Raw genomic sequence first — 14,989 nt, forward strand, 5'->3', positions numbered from 1 at the left:
GGGCTAGGTCATGAGTTCAAACCTCAGTACCACCAAATAAAGAAAATACACAAAAGAAGAAAATATGTGTGTGGGGGGCATACTCTCCCATGCAAGCCACACTTCAAGACCTTTTATCCATGGACTATTTTTGAAGTAAGGTCTCACTTTAGATCCAGCCCTCCTAGACTGCTATCTTCCTACTTGCATTTCCCTGTATCACTGGGGATGACAGATGACAGATGCATGTGACTGTCCCCAGCCATTATGCTCTTTGTCCCTAGTGGGGACAACAGATTTGTACCACTGCATACAGCAGCCATTGGTTGAGATGGAGTCTCAAAAACTTCTTTTTGCCTGAACTGGCCTAAACTGTCCCTGGATCTCACTTCTCAAGTAGCTAGGATTTTAGGTTGGAGATACCACACTAGGCTTAGCAAAACTATTTTTCCTGGCAGTTTAAACCTATCAACCTAAACACTAAGAACAGGAAGTTGAGGAGATAGGAGGGAAATGGAAAGGCATAGAGTGCTGGGAGCTGGTGGCTCACACCTGTAATCCTAAATACTCAGGAGGCTGAGATCTGAGGAATTCAATACAAAGACATCCCAAACAGGAAAGTCTGTGAAATTCTTATTTCCACTTAACTGCCAGAAAACCCGAAGTGGCACTAGGGCTCAAAGCAGTAGAGCATTAGCTTTGAGCAAAACGAGCTCAGGGACAGTGCCCCGTCCCTGAGTTCAAGACCTACAACTGACCAAAAAAAAAAAAAAAACCAAAAGAGCAATTGTCTGGCTTTACAATCAGCTAAGCTATCTATTTTGAATAATTCATACCAAAGTAAGGAGACTAGTAGAGATATTAAGTTAACATATATTTTGTAGCTTGTCTATTCTGCTACCCCAACTAGCCTGTCACTATCTGTAATAGAATGTATTGTATCCCACACTAAATTTTTAGGTTGCAACTCCAACCTCTCCATGCGATTATAGTTGGAGATAGGGCTTGAATAGTGGTAGCAGAACTTAAAGGAGGTCCTGAAGGTATGGTCCTTATGCAATGGAACCAGCATCCTTAGACAAAAAGTCCCTGAACACCTCTCCTCCTCTGGAAAGGACAGAGGACCTATGGAGAGTGTGGCCATTTACAGCCAGAAGAGCCCTTCCTCAGATTTGCAAGTACCTTCATCATGAACTTCTAGCTTCCGGAATGTTAGAAAATCAATGTCTGTTGTTGAGGTGGCCCACCAATAAGGCTACTAAGAAAAATGTTCTCTTTTCTTATTATTTTTTCTTATTGTTTTGTGGCAAAAACATGGAGTTTGAATTCAGGACACTGCACCTGGTAGAAAAATAATCTATCACTTGAGCCCTTTTCTGACCCTTTTTGCTCTGGTGTATGTTGTGTGTGCGTGTGTGTGTGTGTGTGTGTGTGTGTGTGTGTATGTTGGTACTGGGCCTTGAATTTAGTGCCTGGGCACTGGCCCATAGCTTTTCCCACTCAAAGCTGGTGCTCTATTTCTTGAGCCATCCATCTATTTCAGGTTTTTTGCTGATTAATTGGAGTTAGGCTCACAAACTTTCCTCCCCAGTCTGGCTTTGAACCATGGTCCTCAGATCTCGGCTTTCTGAATTGCCAAGATTATAGGCCTGAGCTGTCAGCACTTGGCCTGCTTTAGTTATTTTTTTCAGATAGGAATCAATAAGTCTTTGTCCAGGGCCATTCTCAGACCATAGTCTTCCTACCTAGAATTACAGGCTCCTACCAGTGTGCCTGGATTACTAATTGAGATGAGGGCTTACTAACATTTTCTTCCCAGACTGCCTTGAACTTTGATCCTCTCAGCCTACAGAGTAAAGGGGACTAAAGGTGAGAGACCCTCCCCAGATACAATTTCCTCATTATTGGCCTACTTGAAATCCTGCCATTACTTTTGTTGATACATGTGTCCCATTCTCAATCAAATAATTACCAAAACAAAAATAGAGACATTAAAAATTCAGGAAACAGTCAACACGTCCATCACAGATAAATTAACATCAGGGACACTGATTGCATTTAATCTCCTTCATTTTACAAATTAGACATGGAAGCTGAAAGAATGGCAGTAAGCTTCTCCACAACTGAGCAGAACTGGGCTTAATCCGAGTGCTCAGGGCACTCCGTGCCCGCTTGCCTGCTGCTTTCCATGCACAGCTGTTTTCCATTCCCAGGGCCTTCAGACCTGGAAAAGAGGAGAAGGGAGCATTGACTGAGCTGCCACCTCCCCACCACCGTCACGGCTCCAGGAAGAAACCAAGGCCTCAGGAACACTCCCTTCCCTCAACCAAAACTGAACCTCCTGAAGACATCCTTCATACTTCTTTTTCAGTGGATTTCACTTAATGGGGTGACAATTCATGCTTTTTAAAACATTAGTACTCTAAACTCTTTAAATGAGTAGAAATTGAATACAGCATTAGGATTTATGGATGTAACCTTTCAGAAGACACACCACCACCAAAAAATATTACATAGCTATAATGATTAGCCTATAGGTTGCTTGACATCTCTCCTATATAGTGCATCTGTCTATAGAGATACTGGAAAACACTAAGATAGCTGTAGAGCCAGATTCTGGTAGCTCATACCAATGATCCTAGCTACTCAGAAGGCTGAGCTCTGAGGATCAAGGTTCAAACAAGCCAAGGCAGAAAAACCCATTCACTAGCCAAAAGCCTTAATGGAACCTTTGCTCAAGTGGTAGAGAACCAGCCATGAGTGAAAAAGTTAAGTTACAGTGCAAGGAACTGGGTTCCAATCCTGTGTGCACGCGCGCGCGCGCGCGCACACACACACACACACACACACACACACACACACACACACACAATTCCTATAGCAAGATTTTCATTGACACCATACCTATTTTCCCATTTGCTCCTGGTAACAAATCCCCTAAATTATTGCTTGCCTATGTATGCTGTTTGGTAGACATTCCTTTTGTAAGTGACTATAGCCAGGTCAGGCTTCTGGGGAAAGCAGTTACAAAAGAGCTGACTTTGCACAGGTGAGACTTTTGTCTATACATCCCTCTTTCCATTGTCTGGACTATGGAGACATGATTGCTAGATTACAGCAGACATTTTCAGACCATGAGGTGACTGGGGATGGAAACCATGAGAAAAAGCCAACAAAGAAGGACTAAAGATTCAAGATCCTTAAATGACAAGGGAACTATCTGTGGAGTTCTGACATGACTAAATCTTGAATTATTTCACATGAGAAAAATAATGTATAAACATAAAGTTCAGACCTTAGTAATTTTGGGATTTTTGTTACATCTTGGCACTGGAATATAGACTCCATGAAGTCAGTTTCCTTTGTGTGTTATATCCTTGCTGTATTTTGAGGAGCTGGCACTGATGGACTCAGGAAATGTTGCTGCTGTGCTACTGCTGAATACAGCCAGCCAAGCACAGTGCCCAAAGTTTCACCATAAATTATTTTATTGGGTTTTTTGCTTGTTTGTTTGTAATACTGCAAAGAATAAACTGGGAGAACTCTGGAGCTTTTTGAGCCTCCTAAATAGAGATCGACAAAATATGAAGTCAGTAAACATGAGGCAGCTGGGATCTTGGCAAAGGGTAGTGCAGAAGATTTATCCAAACTTAGCTAAAAATAGTGTGGTCAGGCTGGGAAGGAAAGAGGCTAATCCAGCTGGGGTGAACTATTTATGGTAACGTTGGCCTCACAAAACTATAAGGGAGACTATAAGCTATTTGTTGTTCCTAACTGCAGAATACATAATCAAAGCACTGGAAAACAGTTCATCCCACCTGTGACCCTTTCTAAAGAATAAACAACCTAAACACCTAAATTCACAAATCACATTCACAATGGATTTGGGGCATAAAGGTTAGGTCCAATTTAAAGTTTCAATATATAATAATAAAAACTTTATAGATGTTTGAAAGCTTAGGTTGAACTGGAAAATTAAATGAACTATGACTTATCTCCTGACTCTCTCCTTCCTTTCCTTCCCACCCTTTTCCCCACCTGAACTTTCCAAGGGAAACCCCAGCTTGCTATGGTTATCTTTGGAAGTGTAATGAAAAATTACTTGAACTTTTATCACTGGAAACATGTTCTACATGGTTTATAAAGTCATTCCGTGAAGATTCCTTTTTTTGCCTCAAAAGCTGCAAAAGTACTACATATATATAATGATTGCCAAATGAGTGCCTTAAATCTGTCCTACGCATCTATCTATCTATATTTGCACATGATTATTTATCAGGTTGAAAATCAAGATTACAGCGACAGACTGTGGCCTGTGCTATAGTAAGTCATAGGATAAAGAATATTTTTAGGATAAAGAATATTTAGGGGCCTTTTTCGTTTGTTTTTGTATTACTGGGGATTGCGTATACTAGGACAATGAATACTTCGTTGTTGTTGTCTTTGGGCCTGGTAGGCAAACTCTGCCATCTGAGCTACACCCTTAGTCCAAGAAGAGTTAAATTTTAATCCAGTTGTGCCCTTTGCTTTTCAATGCTTCTTGACTTTTGTTTCTTCCTATGTAAAATGGAAGGTTTGGACTAGAGCAAAAACTTTTAGCTGGGAGGCCATAAGATTAAAATAGTATTAGAGAAATCATTCTAAATATTAAACAAAAATACTTAACAGGAACATGCATCTCTATTGCTGCTGTGTAGGCTGGGCTAAAATTTAATTTTCTTTGTTTTCAGGCTGAACATAAATGGTTCTCAGGTCTTGATTGTAAACTGTGACAGACAGCACTATGCAAGACAACACAGTAAGTCCTTTATTTTTCTTTTTGTTGGTCATGGGGCTTGAACTCAAGGCCTGGGCCCTGCCCTTGAGCTTTTTACTCAGGGCAAGTGCTCTACCACTTTGGGCCATAATGTCACTTGCAATTTTCTAGTGATAAACTGAAGATAAGACATTGCTGCCCTGAACTAGCTTTGAAACCTCATTCCTCAGATCTCATCCTCTGGAGTAGCTAGGATTACAGGCATGAGCCACTGGTGCTCTGCTCACAGTAAAGCCTTAATCAAGTTTACTAAAGGTAATAGAACTTCAAGCACCATTTTCAAATTACATTTCTGGGACTCAACAAGAAAAAGTCATTTTGGAACGATCTCTTGGGTTCTGTAGAGACAAGAAGGGGATGAGGCCATAGAGCCTCTGTCTACCCTGCACACCTCTGTGACTCTTAGCAGAAGTCTTGAAAAGGATGGAAGGTGCCAGGACACTTGAACATCCAGCAGAGAGGCCTTATGCTCCCTTGCTGTAACCCAGGGTACTCCGCTGAGACTCCAAACCCTCAGCCACACTTAGAAAGGGCTTCCTTTGTGGTTAGAATGTGTTTCCCTGCTGTCTGTCCTTATCATGTAAAGGAACTTGGCATTTCTTAAGATGCAAACTATTTTTGTATAAACATTCATTACATCTCTGAGTTGTTGAACTTCAGAACGGAGCCAACACTGTGGAAGGGAATTAACTTAATGAATATAGGCAGGCATGGCTAGATGTCAGTTTCCTATAAAGAGCTATGATTATATTTAAACTGTTTTATGTTTACAACTGCAACAATGACCTCATTAGATACTAATTTCAAATATTTACCAACCCACATAGGACTTAAATGAAAGAAAACTAGTTTATCTTTCCTATGGAGTTGTCAGGAAGTAAAACAATTGAAATATCTGGTCTTTCCATACAGGTGAGTCATTATCCTAGGTAAATGGCCAAGTTGTCATGCTTAAGGCTTCTTATAGGAGCTAAGGGAAAGAACTCCAGAAGAGGAAGGGTCATTTCCTTCTTTCTTTGGGCTCTGCATGGCATTGTGCTGGATACATTATAAAACCTTAGTAGATGTTTATAGAGGATCTCTAATCATCATCATAAGATAACATTATCTTCAGATCTAGGGTGAATTACTAGACACATGTACTTCAAGGCTCTAAGATCTCTTAAGAGTCTCTAAGAATGAGATCACTGTCTATACTGCTCATTTTTATAAAATTCAACACTTATTATTTTAATTATTCTTATTACAAATTTTAAATTCTAAATGGAACATAAGATGGCCCACCTAATGTGGAAATCACTATAGCAACTCATCTAAAAATTTACGGCCTTATTACCATGCAATCCAACCACTGCACCTTGAGTATACACCCAAAATTCAAAGCAGGAACTCAAATGGGTATCTGCATACTGCTGCTTGTGGCAGAATATGCACCATGTTTTCAACACCTCGAAGCAACCCAAGCGTTGAATGACAGATCCTGTTGTCTGGTTGTGCCTCCTCCAATTTGAATGTGAAAATCTACTCACCATTGTAATGATAAATGTAGGGCCTTTGGGAAATTAGTAGATCACGCGTGTGATTAGTGGTCATTGGGGACCACTCATGTGGTCATATGTAATATAGAAAGCAGCAGGAAGGGGTGACCTGTGAACCAGACTTCAGATCTGCTGTTGCATGAATCCTGGGAATTCCCAGACTTCACAACTGTGACGAATATATTTCTGCTACTTAGAATTCACCTGTAGTATTTTGTTAGACTAACATGAATACATTAAAACAAAAGATGACTAGATAAATGAAATGTGGTAAATGTATATAGTGCAATATTACCCTGCTTAAAAGACAAGGATATTTTTTTACCTGGATAGCTTTGAACACATTATGCTAAGTGAAATAAGATAGGTACAAAAGGATGAATACAATATGATTCTACTTTATAAGGTATCTAGACTGGTTAAATGCATATACACAGAAAGGATGGTTATTGCTGGGTCTGGGGGAGGGGGAATTATGCCTAGGGAGTTTTAGTTTAGTAAAATGACAATGTTCTGGTAACAGGTGCTAGTAAACATCAGCATCTGTCTGTACAATATGAATGTACTCAGTATCACTTAACTATACAAATGAAACCGTTGAAAGGGTAAATATTATTGAATGTATATTTTACCACAGAATCTTAACTAGATAGCCTAAACAATATATTTACTGAGCTTCCAGGTCGAAGGTGAGGGGAAAATAAAGTATCAACCTAACAGAAAGTCCATTTATTTCCCTTGCTTTCTGGAAAGACAACAGTTAAAAGAGCACAGGGCTTTTGAGCCACAGGTGTAGGATTGAACCCACAGCCACGTTTTTTAACTTACTGTGTGACAAGGACTGTCTGGTATGTATGTTTCTACTTACAGTGCTTGAGTATAATTGATGCCACACATAGCATTTGTCATGGCAGTCCATGATAGATGGCAACTGGTTTCCCTGGAGGAAGCAAGAATGAGCACCAGAAGATGATGTTTCACAACATCGCAGTATTTTTTTGTGTACTTTCTTCATTATAAGCAAGTATTCTCTTCATGAAGTCAAGTCTGCCTTCATAAAGATGGGGTTATGTCAGGACAGGATCTTGGGGAATGTCTTCTAGAGGCTACTCACCACTATGGACCAAAAGTTATAATTTCTCTAATAAGCCACTGGTTGCCCATGAGTGGTTCATGTCTGTAAACCTAGTTACTCAGAAAAGTCCTTGAGACTCAATGTTTAATTGTCTAGCAATAAAACCTGGAATGGAGACATGGCTGTGAGCAAGCAAGCCAAACAAGAACTTGAGGCAGAGTTCAAGTTTGGAACTATTATTTAAAAATAAATTTCCTCAACTAGATCTGATCATTTCCTTTTATCTCTTTAAATGCATATTTCCATTCTTCTATTATTCTCTGAAATTCATCCAAATACCTGTTTATACTTGGGATTATTTCATTGATCTCCTTATTCTATGCTACCATAAAAAATAATGTCTGTAAACTGAAATCTTTATCTAAAAATTTTCTATCATCTATGGTTTTATTTTTCTAGACTGAAAAACATCATTTATTATTGTATTAGTAGTAGTTTTAATGAATAGATATCATTATTAATCAAAACTAAAAAACATTCAATGTAATTTGATAAATAATGATCAAATACAAAAATGTAAAATGTCACTGAGACTATTTAAGGTAAAGGAAGTGTTCATTCTCTTTATTTGTTTGTGCTGTTCCTGGCAGTTTGAACTCAACGCCTCGGCTCTGACCCCGAGCTTTTGTGCTCAAAGACAGCACTCTACCACTTGAGCCACAACTCTACCTCCAGCTTTTTAGTATTTAATTGGAGATAGGAGCCCCATTTCTGTTGGCTTGGAATCTCAGTTCGAAGACTGAGTCTTCGGGATTTCAAGCATGAGCTACCAGTACCTGGTGATTTTGTTTTTTCTCTAGTTACTTCATTTGTTTCTCTCTCAAGTGTTACTTGGAATGAATCAATTCCATGAGTAAATGAGGAGAAAATAGAATATTTATGACAATTGTTAGGTGCCTTATTTTCAGGAGAATCATATAATATTCCCATTAAACCAATCCAAACATAAGCAGTACTTGGAAGGAATAATAAATGAGCAGAGAAATAGTTGATATGTGATAGAAAATTCAAATAAAAGTTAGTATGGATTTAGGGTATGTAACAAACTTTTGGGGTAAAAAAAAATCAGTGTTTTTGTATGCAAGTCTAAGAGAATGTTTAAGTAAATAGGAAACTCCAATCTACCTCCTTTAAACAAATCTCTCCATCTTAGCAGAATAGAAAAATGTGTTTATAAAGAGTACAAATTAAAAAATGGGTAAGAGAATAAAATAACTCCTGGAATTTTTTGTTTTCACCATCTTGGAATTACCACAGGGAATGGAAATAACCATCACAATAGAAAGTACATTGTTTAGGGAACTGCATTCATTGAGTCAAAGAAAGAATTCCCTCCCCCCAGGACAAAACTATCATTTCTACACATGGTTATAAGTGATTATGAATGATCTGTAATGTTGTCAAAATCCCTTGGTACAATAAACATGGAATGCTTTTGTTGTCCAATTATTGACCTCAGTGTATCCAATCCCCTCCATGTAGGAATAATGACAAAATACAATCTCTCTCGTGTAACTTTAGTATTTAAGTACTTACCAAGTATTACTGGTTTGATACTTACAACTACCAAGCCTGGATCACCATGTCTATTTTAGGTTTCCTGTCACAGCTGAGATAACAAGCATGTGCCACAAAGCCCAGCTCCCTCTGTTGAGATGGATTTTCATGAACTCACCTTCCCGGGGCTGGCCTGAAACTCACATCCACCCTACCTCAGCCTCACACAGAATGATAGCAAACACCACCACTACACTCACTATTGGTTTTCAAGAGGGCCTTGTATGTAGATCCAGGCTGGTCGCCAACAGGAATGATAGTTGGGGGGTCTCCTCTTCACATTTCTGCCGTTCCCCCAACTGGCCACTCATGTATTTTTTTTAAGAATAAATGTGTGATAGGTAAAAGCATTAAAAATTTACCTAGAATTTGTCAACGTAGAAACTTCTCCATGAAGCCAGGGAAATTTTCACTTGTTGCTAAAACCAATTCACAACATTCACAAATATTGATATAGTTTTAGTACATTTCATTTTATATGAAATCTCATACCATTGTCCACATTACATAAACATAATTTTAGTGCAGAGGCTCAAATTCGCTTGCAAGTCAAACATGCCAGGCGTTGATTTCCACTAGTATATTCATTGAGAAACTGTGCTTATCACCTGGAAATGATTAACCAGCCCAAATTCTTCAAGAATTAAGGTAAAAAAAATTAAGCCAGGCTGGGCGAGGTGGCTCACTCCTGTAATCCTAGCTACTTAGGAAGCTGAGATCTGAGGATGAAGGTTCAAAGCCAGCCTGGGCACAAAAGGACCTGAATCTCTTATCTCCAATTTACCCCTAGAAAAACAGAAGTGGGGCTAGACTCAAGGGTAGAGTAGTAACCTTGAGCTGAAGAGCTGAGACAATGCCCAGGCCCAGAGTTCAAGCCCCATGACCCACAAAAAAATACATGTTTTTATTAAGCAGATTCAGTGGTACATTTCTAAGAGTCCCAGGTACTACCTATGGGAATGAGGCAAAAGCGCATCTTGAGTGCAGGAATTCTTTTTTTTGCCAGCCCTGACTTGAACTCAGGGCCTGAGCACTGTCCTTGGGCTTTCTCAAGGCTAGAGCACTACCACTTGAGCCACAGCACCACTTCCAGCTTTCCCCCTCCCCCCCACCCATGTATGTGGTACCGAGGAATCGAACCCCAGTTTTCATGAAGACTAGGCAAGCACTCTACCATTAGGCCAAACTCCAGGCCTAAGTGCAGGAATTCTTAAGCTAACCTGGGTAACATAGTAAGACTGTCTCTGAAATAAAATAAAGTAGAAAAAATAAATCTCCCTGATTCATTATAGAATATTTTATCTCTTTAAAAACTTTTAAGAATTGGGTTTAATAGAAAAAAATCCCCAAATTTGGAGTTAAGAAAAGCACATGTTCAGAGATCATTCTTCTAGTTAAGAAAAGGTTGGTCATCATTCTCTCCCTCCCTTTGTGAAGTCAGAGCCTTCACTATTAGACAAGGTTCAAATCTGCCAGTTTTCTTTGTTCTTTGAAGTCCTTTGCCTGTTTGCTATCTCTGAAGTCCTTTTGAAGCCTCTCTTCTGTAGGCTTCTAGATTCCATTTTTATTCACCCTTTCTGGACCAGTATAGTGGCAACAATGTTCAACGTCTACTTTGTTTCTCATGTTTTCATAATCCAAGCTTCCTAAATTCGATTAACCAGTGTTCAGAAAATGCAAATCTTGGATAATCATTGATGACTTTAGAGATTTAAATGGTTCTTCCGGTTCAATGGACTTCTAGTACATTTGCATGAGGAGTTAGGGTATTAAGCAGAGAAAATTATCATCACTGAGATTTATGATTATAAATAGTCTCAAGGGGGTTCCCTACCCTACCCTGCTTTTGCATGAATTCCATGCCATCATTCTCATCTATTTTTCTTTGGCCCTTGCGACTACCACAGGTTAAGAATTGAGGTATGGAAAATAATGTAAATGTACAGTTCTTTCCTTTTATCTTGACAGTTGACTGATATCAAGTATTCTAAATCTGTTAGATTTAGATTTCAATGATTCTTTAGTTTAAATATAAGTTTACTATGTTTCAATTAGGTGTAGGGACCCTTATCCACCAGGCCAACTGGATGTTTCAGTTCATGTTATTTTTTATTTGGAGATTCGCTTTTCTCATCATTAATTTGTCATTATGTAAAAGTATTTTGTGGTCCCCAAATCACAAAATACAAAGTACATTTTATTCATGTCTTCTTTCCCCAATTTCCTATTTTCCTTGTGAGTGACCATTTTAATAGTATTCTAATCAATTGTATTGCAGTATTACTTACATACTACAAAAATATAAGCTTTAATTGCATATTTTGATGAATTTCAGAAAAATGATATGCAAACCTTAATTGTGTGTTACACTGGTGTAGCTACTGTACAACTCTCATATAACACTTCTACTGTGTTACAAATTCACTATGCTTGTCCTGGTACACAGATTACTACTGGAATGCTTTCTGTCAATGTGGATTGAATTTTCCTTTTCTGCATTTCATACTCTTGGAGTCATTCAAATGTACACAGTATACTTTTGTACAGTATACTTTTGTTTATCCACATTGTTATATTTATTATCGATTCATTCGCTTTTTAAATTAAAATGACTTTTGTAAGGTCAAAATGACACATAATAGACTGCACACATTGACAATGTATGATTTGGTAATACTGAAGAAAGAGTTACGCTTAGAAACGTCAGCTTTCAAGGCTGATTTTGGAGAGCTTCTATCTTCTCCTGAGTATCTGGACATGCCTAAACTGTATAAACAGCAGGGATCATCTGTTCTTCTGGAAGTCTGGGGTTTCTACAAAATCCCTAGGTCCTAAGTCCCCCATGAGCTTTCCTGGTAGACAGCATCTCACATGTGTTGACTCAGCTCACTGCTGGGGGAACTAATTGTGTCTGGAATGACTCCCCTGGGGGAGGCTTCCTAGAACCTTGTGCTTGGTGCTGGACTTTTCTCTCTGTGCCTTTCCTTTGATGGTTCTGTTTTGTTTTCTTCCACTGAAATAAGTCACAGCCATAGCTATGACCACAGTTGGGTACTGTGAATCCTCTTAGTGAGTCGCCTGACTTAGGCCCCCTTAGGGATAAGTTAGGTATAGATGTATGTATGTGCCATTTCTATTACTTCAGTGTCACTATGTATTTTGGAGTGTGTACTCTGCTGTCAGGCCTACCCAATTAAACTCTAATTTTAGACTCTATTTTTTTACATTGTTCTATTTTGTTTTTATTATACCCTCTGTTTCTCTCCTCCATACGTTCATATGTTTTTCTGCATCCTGAAGTATGTGTGCATATCTAATGGTTTAATGTCCTGGCTAATTGTATCATCTCCATCAATTCTGGGAGGGTATGGTTGGCTAAATTTTTTCCACATCAAGAGTCATTTTTTTTTGTCAGACTTTTGGTAGGATGCTAGACATGTGTTTTCCTTTATGGGATACTCTATTTTGTTCCATTTCCTTAAAGGAATTCATTTCTTTCTAGCAAGCTGCTAACATAGGTGAACTTTGTTTTTAGTTTCATCTAGGCCACATTTTACAATCACCTTTATGAAGAATCTAACTAGCTCTGCTTTAAAGCATAGCTTTTCTGGGTAGCTTTCACAAGATGGCTACTGTGGCTATGGGAGATGGAAGTCTGGGGGTTCTCTTATCCCTAGGAATTGCTCATTTGACAATTACGTAAGCTTATTCTTTGCCTAGAAGTTGTTCTGATCTGAACTTAGTAGGTTTTGTCCTAAACACGTGAAGAGAACAGTGTTCAGCAGAAGGGTCTCCTATGTGGTGTTTTGAAATTCTTCTAGAAAACTGGAGGAGAGGGAAATTAACACCATCCCTTTAGCCACGTAATATTCCATTTAGTGGGTACATTACTCTTTGTTATACTAGTCCCTGATGGAACACTTTTGTGGCTTTTAAAGTTCCTGTTACTGTAACTAGCACTGAAATTAATAACCTTGAAAAAAATGTGTTTATAGGTTTGCCAGTACATTTTTTGCCAATATATTTTTGAGATAATGTTTTTGAGGTGGGTAAGGAGTAAATGTAGATAAAATTTTGGTAGATATTAACATAGTTCCCTCTATGTTTTTTGCTTGTTGTTGTTGTTGTGTGTGTGTGTTTTGCCAGTTCTGGGGCTTGAAGTCAGAGTCTGGGTACTGTTCCTGAGCCTCTCTGTGCTAAAGGTTAGTGCTCTACCACCTGAGCCACAGTGCCACTTTCAGCCTTTTCTGAGTACTTTATTGGACATAAGGATCTCACAGACTTTTTCTGCCCCCAGACTAGCTTTGAATCATAATCCTCAGATCTAAACCCCCTGACTAGCTAGAACTATGGGCATGGGGCACCAATGCAAGGCCTACAATTGTTTTTTTCATCTAATCACATTTATTTTGCAAGAAATGACAGTGCTTATTTTATTTACCCCTAGTTTCACAAATAAAGTATTCTCTAACATCAGGATATTTGTCAACATTGTAAAAAAGTGGCAGACCAGTATAATTTTAATTTGTACTTACTATGAATAAGACTGAGTATCTCTTCATAAAGGAAAGAACTCCTGGTATTCTCATATTTATGAATTGGCATACTATGACATTTTATGGTTGTTTGTCCGGTTTCCTTGTGGTGCATTTGCTGTGGAAAGACTTTCTAAATTCTTTTTTTATTTTTTTTAATTTATTTTTTAGATTAAAATTTTTTTTTGCTGGTGCTGGGGCTTGAACTCAGGGCCTGGCCACTGTCCTTGGGCTTTCTCAAGGACAGTGCTCTACCACCACACACCACTTGTGGCTTTTTCTGTGTATGTGGTATTGAGGGCTTAGTGAATGTTAGGCAAGCACTTTATCACCAGACCATGCTCCCAGCCCCCTATTTTGTTCTTATATTATCAAGTTTATTAAGGGCTAAAAACTTGGTTCAAGTGGAGAATATCTTCTCATCATACATAAGTCCCTAAGTTCAAACTTTAGCACTTAAAATAAAAAAGGTTAAAGAAAGTTTATCTTCTTTTTTTTTATTCCTAGTTCTGAAATGTTATTTTCCTTCCTAGGTTGAAAAATATGCCCATATATTTATTAAGTACTCAATACTCTCATTTTTTACAGTAAGCCTCTTAACCATCTGGACTTTTTCCCGGTACATGGTGTGGGGAATGGATCCAATTTTATCCCGAGTTGACTTTGGGTAGCCTTGTTTCCTCTGGACTCCTCCTCTGTCAAGATGGCAGACGAGCTATCCAGTGAAACAGCATATGAATGGGTATTCAATACCCATTCTCAACTGGCATTTACTAGGATATGAACTTAGCCTTAGTGACTGTTTTAGTAAGCAGCTTGAGAGGCAGATTAATCTTCCAGGCCTTACCTGTTTGGAGGAAAGTCACAAACGATTGGAGGAAACGATTATTACCACCTAGTACAACAGCTTGGAACGTAAACCACGTGTTTCTCTGGCCTTTCCTTTGGACTCATTAATCCTATTACTGTTACTTATTTTTCCAATGTGAGCTGGCTTTCCTCATATTGATGTATTAGCATTCCAGAGTTCTTTGGAAATGTACACATCTGATCTTATTCTAAGTGGGTACTTTCTTGACTGATGCTCAACAATCCAAGTCCTCCTCCCCACTCTCATGGCTCCTTTTAAAAGAATAGAAAGTCACTTAATTTTCCTTCTTCATTTGTGGATGATAATTTTCCACTCATCTTCAAGCTTTAGCTCATGACACTGTGTGTGTGTGTGTGTGTGTGTGTGTGTGTGTGTGTGTGTGTGTAGGATTTTAAGATCATCAATGAGAAACACTGTAGTTGGAGTTAATCAATTACTTGTTCGCGATAACACTACCAGCTATTGGAAATTTTAATACGAAAAGCATCTGTCCCGGTAAATTTAGCTCACTAGCTCTAAATTTAGCGTCACTGTCATTTATAAGCCACCCTCCAGATT

This window comes from Megascapheus bottae, chromosome 8, assembly GCF_031878675.1.
Source record: "Megascapheus bottae isolate mThoBot1 chromosome 8, mThoBot2.hap1, whole genome shotgun sequence".
Taxonomy (NCBI): Eukaryota; Metazoa; Chordata; class Mammalia; order Rodentia; family Geomyidae; genus Megascapheus; species Megascapheus bottae.